Below are 6554 nucleotides of genomic sequence, written 5' to 3'. Positions count from 1 at the left end.
ACAAAGGCTATAGGGTTCTCGGTGTTAAGGCAGATGGCTGCATCACAGCAGGACCTCTAGAGCTTCTAGGAGATGTTGTCATCTTTTGGGATGAGAGGGTAAACAATATAGTTGTACTTAAAGTGACATCATAACATTGATTCTGTCCAGTGGCAGAACTACCATAGGTGCAGAGGGGGTGCCATGTGTACAGGGCAGGGAAGAGAGTGGGGCCAGCAACACAGGGTCCCCTCCCACCCTCTAAGGCCCTGGCACCCCACTCGCCCCCACAGCACAACTTGTGGCTCCGTCTCTGCTCTGAAAAGTCCTCTTCTGAGTGGTGAATGCTCAATGGGCACATATGCCCGGACCATGAATGCTCAGAAGAGGCAGAGGGTGGTGTCCGGGAAGCCACTGTGGCAGTGCCGGGCCACTACCTGTTGATGCACCGTTCCTTTTCTGACTCTATGATGTGACAATTTTACATGCTGTATCTTATCCCATTTTCCATCCAAATCACTCCTAACATTATTGTTAACTCATGTCCCTTGCAGACTCTGCAATTCGGGAGAATCTCTCCATAATAGGGGCTTTTGGGAGTTATGACATAGGTATATGAAGGCCACCTTGACTTCCAATTTATATTGCATGCAAATGTTGTACTAATTAATTTTATATCCATAGAACCACAGTGAGCGTTAGGGGTTATTTACCAAGATAATGCTAAAATGCAAGTGAGAAAATTATGATAGCAACCAATCAGAAATGAGGTTTGGTGGATTTAGTGCAAGCTAGACAATTAAAGCAAATGCCTGATTGCTTGCAATGCGTTACTACATATTTTAACTTTTTAAGTAAATAAACTTCTCATGTAACATTGGGCAACATTGTCAAGTCTTATATTTTGGAAGTCACTCATCTCATTTCCTGCCACGTGTTCTTATGATTGTCCTCTGGATTCCATGAGACTGGGAGATACTGCTTCTAATTTCTCTTACCCAATGTTGTATTGACGGTGCCAAAAAGCTATTGTACCTACTAGATGGCTCCTTGAACCCTGTTTGGTGAATGGTAGTTAGAGCCAGCCAATCAGAGTGCATCTGGTATGAGAGCTTGTTGGCAGCATGCCTAGAGATAGCTTTAGACTAAGGTTTGGGCAACTATTGTCTTGGTCTGCATTATGTTGTTACCAGAGATTTTTACTGTGAAATTACAGTGTACGTAATGGACACATGAAGAGGTCTAATTATTATATTTTAGACTAATAAATATGCTTTCTGCTGAATTTAAAAACCATACAAGGCAGTGAATGAAATATAAAATAGACACAAGGATTAGACATAACGGGAAGTTTTAGATGTAAAAAATTATAGAAATATTAAATCATATTAAAAAAAAGTAGAAATGCAGCTGCCTTTGATAAAACATGTTGCTCATCTGGCTGATTAATTAGCACCAATTACATAAATCGTTATCACATCTTCTTCATTAAAATAAATGGGTTATTAATGTGACATGTACACGTGGCACAGTGCAGAATTTACCACTATTCCATTTTTACGCTTACATAACAGATACGGTATGGGATGTTTAATGTTTCAATAAACACACTTTCAAAATGAATTGCATTGTAAAAATTATATAATATAACACATACATTAGAATATGTTACATGATATCTCATATTTCTAATGTTATATAAAGTATAGGATATATAATACATTATTTTGTCACAAGTATGCATTAAACATTCCAAAACTGAAGACATATTACATTTGGCAAAGAACAGGTGAGTTATGTGCAGAATTATGCAACACATTTTTAATATAAAACTCACAAAGTTTTAGGAAGGAAGGATAATTGGGTTATTAGTACAGTTAATATTTTAATATGTACAACAGAGCAGTCTCACCTTGGATATCAATTGAAAAAAAAATCATCTGACGATCTAACTGGAACCTTTGAAGAAGTTATATGTAAACAGGTGTAGTTGAAATATACATCCCAACAAGGATTTTGAGTGACCTGAGCTTCAAAGATCCATGTTTTGTCCAAATGTGTAGATTACACAAATGTGTTAATTTCAACAGCTTTGGCGCTTGCTTTACTTCTCTTGATGCCCAGTTCTCCAAAAAATACATGGCGTCTGACCCTCAAAATCTAAGCTTAGTGGGTTACAGATCTGTAGCAAGTCTTACTCTGGGTGGGTTTGATGGGGGTTAGGAGAAGGACTGTTGTTGTGCTCTGATGTATGGTCACTAGAATTCTGCAAAGTACCAGAAAACAAGGGAATGGTTACTGTATATGAAACAGAAGGCAAACCATACAATAAGCCGTCAATATCATCCCACTTCAAACACCAATTAGATGATGGCAGATTGATGTCATGTATAGAATAACTTTTTTGTACACTATTTTGTACCATAACTATTTTGATATTGAAATTAAGTGGCTGCATTAACATTATATTAAGAAATTCATGTTCAAACGCAGACATATTTGACCCTGATCCTTTTCCATTTCTCTGCTGACAAATGCTTACTACCTGTACATTGCCGAGATCTTCTTTAAACACACTGACCAACCAATCAATAATTCCGCTATGACATTTACATAACCTTTAATAATGTGACTCCACTGGACTGCTAAACTCTGATACCCGATTGGTAACTATGGGTAATATCACATGATTGCTCTGCACCACGGTATTAAAAAAACACCATAATTTCACAAAAATGAGTTACTCCAGCAGCAATTAAATATGTTACCCTCTGTATTTTTCCTATGTAGTCATGTCAAGTATTGTTGTGAGCCTTGAGAACAAATGACATATCGGGAAGGTCTGAGGAGATATAATGACTCAACTTACTATGATGTAGGAGCCCATAGAAATGGATGAATTGCGGTACATAGTGTTTTTCAAGGTGAAAGCAGCAGGATCATGTGGAGACAGTGTATGTCCGGATACCTAGAGGAAGAACAAGAGGTAAGTGAAGAAGGGAGAATAAAGTGGAAACGATGGAAGCAGAGAGGAGGATAGGGAACAAACGAGGCAATACAGAAAGTTTGGTGGAGGGTAGAGAAAACTTACTGTCCGTATAACTTCTTTATGGTGAGGCCCAGGAGGATTCTCTTCTTTTTCCTCTAGTTTGACCAGAAATAAAAAGTAGATTAAATAAAAATTGGATATTTCCTCCAGCTAACATGTTTACTTTTAGTAACACCAATTTCCACCCAACTTATTTGGAAAGTAAATAATTATTTAATTCATTATATCAATAAGGAAGGTCCTCATTTCATTGGCATTTTTTATTCACATATTCATTTTAGAGATGTTCAGGCTCAGTTTTGTGAAAACCGAGCCCACCCGAACTTAGGTGATCCGCGTAGGCTCACGATCCGGCTCGTTACTTTCGAGCGTCCTCAGATTTGAATCGAGGAAAAACGTCATTGTTGCATTGTCGGATCTCGCGGGTTTTGGATTCCATAAGTACCTCCCTCCCCAGGAGATCCTGCCACATTGCTCACACAGAAACAGGGGTAGCAGTGTTCTTGTCACTCTCCAGTCTTCAGTGACATTGCTCAGTGCCATTGCTCATACAGAAACAGGAGGAGTAGCAGTGTTCTTGCCATTTGTCAAAAATTGACTGGAAATGACTGGAAATTAATGTTATTGAGGTTAATAATAATGTAGGGATAAAAAAGAGCCAAATTATGTGATTTTAGCACAAAATAGGGATTTTAGTAATAAAAAAAATAAAAAAAAAATCGGGATCCAAAACCAAAACAGGCGAGGGCGTTTTTGCCAAAACCAAAACCAAAATACAAAGTTAATCCAGATCCAAAACCAAAACACAGGGGTCAGTGAACATCTCTAATTCATTTACCTTTAGCAGTCTCAAAATAATACCCATATGCAAGTAATTTTTTTTTTTTTAAAAAAAATACGCTTCCTAGCTATCACTTTATACTTGTAGTAATCTCAAATAAAACCTAACTTATTAGGGTAGTAAATAACAAGTTACAAAATGAATTACATCAACAAGGAAGGTCCTCATTTCATTAGGCTCCCTGAATCATGCCCAGTATGGCTTTCTTTTGAAACTGGGCTCGTTTTCAATGTACATTTATTTTTGTCAATTTCAACGTAGCATGCATCGGTAAGCACCCCGAGTATAAAGATCTCTCTCTCTTTAAATAAGACCTATCAAAAAACACAACTGGTAGGAACTTGTTAGAAACTCTAATATAAAAATAAGGAAAAAAGGTGAGCGCAACACTATTTTGATCAATTAAATAGTAGACTTCTTAGAATGAAAGGCCACTGGATGAAAAAAAGAGGAAATAGGTTCTTTGAGCCTCCAAATGATTAAATTTTTCAAAAAATGTTACCAATTTTTTTTACCAAATTCACCATATTTACCTGTCTTAGCTACCGACTGACCTTTCTTTCTTCTCCGTATACAAAGCACGAGGAGGATGATCACAGCGATGAGCAGTATTGCCCCCAGCACTGAGCCAACCACAATGCCTGCTATGGCGCCAGCACTAAGCGAAGCGGGCTTATCGGTGTCTGTAAAGAGTAAAGAAATAAATAACATGCAGATCCCATAGATCCTTCCTGTATGATATGTTGGAGACATGGAGCTACAGCTGTGAGGGGCAACATAAAGCAGCTGGAGGCAGTGGCGGATCCAGGGGGGGGGGGGGGGGGGGGGGCGATCGGGGCGATCGCCCCCCATAGCAGACACTTGCTGCCGACGGCTGCACAGTATGTGCAGGTCCGTCCAGCCGTGACAGGCAGGGACAGTGTGCTGCCCGGCTGCTCTGACTGTGTTTAAAACACAATCAGAGCAGCCGGGCAGCACACTGTCCCTGCCTGTCACGGCTGGACGGGCCTGCACATACTGTGCAGCCGTCGGCAGCCTAAGATGTTAGAAAGGGGCGGGGCCTAAATTACCCCCCCCCCTAAATCGCCCCGGGTACAGCATTTTTCTAGATCCGCCCCTGGCTGGAGGGCCGCAGGAGCGGTAATGGTGCGTGACCTGTCTGCACTGTGCAGAGGAGGTCACGTGATGCAAAAGTCGGTTGCCACCATTCTAAAAAGTTCAGGAGCAGGCGGGCCTCAAAAGAAGGCTCAGTGGGGCATAGGCGGTTTGCAGACTGCCTGTTGCCCACCGCTGACCTGCAGCATTAAACTGTAAATAAACACAAAGAGTTCACATAGCGGTTGCTAAGAGAATAGTTTAGAAATTTATTCCTAGGCATTCACTTGAGTGAAATTACTATTCTAAAGATAGGACATCATCCAGTAAACTGGAAGGTCAACATACATGATTCTAAAATGAAACAAAGCTTCAACAAATTTTATAAATATGATATAAATTTTTTCGGTAATTGTAATTTTTGTTAGCAAACTTGAACACAACACTTACATAAAAGTACTCCCAGCTCTGAATCAGGAGCACGGTGATGTAGGTCTTTACTTTCCATCTATATACTTGCTAATTTGTTCATTTTTGTGGCATAAATATGTGCATCTCCATGCTGCTTATGTGCACCAAAATTATCCCGTATTAAGACTTTTGCGTATCTTTTTTTTGTTTGAGGACTCTTACGCATGGAGAGGTGTATAAGGACAGTAAGGGTATATACACGTAAGTATAGCAAAACCCCTTGTGATGCAATCTACTGAGACTTGGCCGGGCCCCTAGACATCATTCTTAGGGTGTGTACAGTGGCAGGACTAGCGTGGGTGCAGGGGATGCAGCCGCTATGGGGACCGGGGGTAAGGCGGGCCGGTTAATGGCAGTGCCACTCTTATCTGAGGCCCCTGCAGGAGACCTCTGAAAAACCCCCTGGTCCCTAATGCTGTCGCTCTGTTCTAAAAAGAGCAGAGCGGACTGGAGTTCTCTTCTCAACAGGGCCCACGTATTCACAGTGGGTTCCTGTGCTTTCCGTACATGCTCAGAAATGGGTCCCTCTCTGCTCTTTTCAGGGTATATTGGCCCCTACCCAAACTTTGCTATGGGGCCTGGTAATGAGGAGCTCCACCTCTGGTGTATATCTATTTTAGGTACTGGAGTGCTGGTGTAAAGATGCATGATGATGATGACAACACCAGCGGCACTAACTAGTCATTTCTGATTGGCTGCTTGGATATTAACCGCTCCAGCTGAGGGTTTATGATGGATTAGTATTTAACTACATTTTATAAGGAAAATATGACTTTATTCGCATTTATTAATAACAATGTCACTGATACTACTCTCTCTTGTGCATAGGACACTTGATTACATTATATTGTATATGAATAGGGTAACGTGACTTTTACATTGATTACTAATACTTTTAAAACCACATCACACCGCTATTGTTGAACTTAAGTATACAAACTTTACTTAACAAGCGTTGGACTCCCACCTGCTATCCTAAACTATCACTGTAGAAAATGCTTATTCTGTTAATCTAGGACCGGGTGAAACACAAATGGAGTGAGAAAATTTTAACCAAAAGGTGTGATGCAAACTGATTCTCTCCCGCATGCCACACTTACATACACACTGGATACTAAT

Source organism: Mixophyes fleayi, chromosome 11 (genome assembly GCF_038048845.1).
Source record: "Mixophyes fleayi isolate aMixFle1 chromosome 11, aMixFle1.hap1, whole genome shotgun sequence".
Lineage (NCBI taxonomy): Eukaryota > Metazoa > Chordata > Amphibia > Anura > Limnodynastidae > Mixophyes > Mixophyes fleayi.
This window is presented reverse-complemented; position numbering follows the sequence as displayed.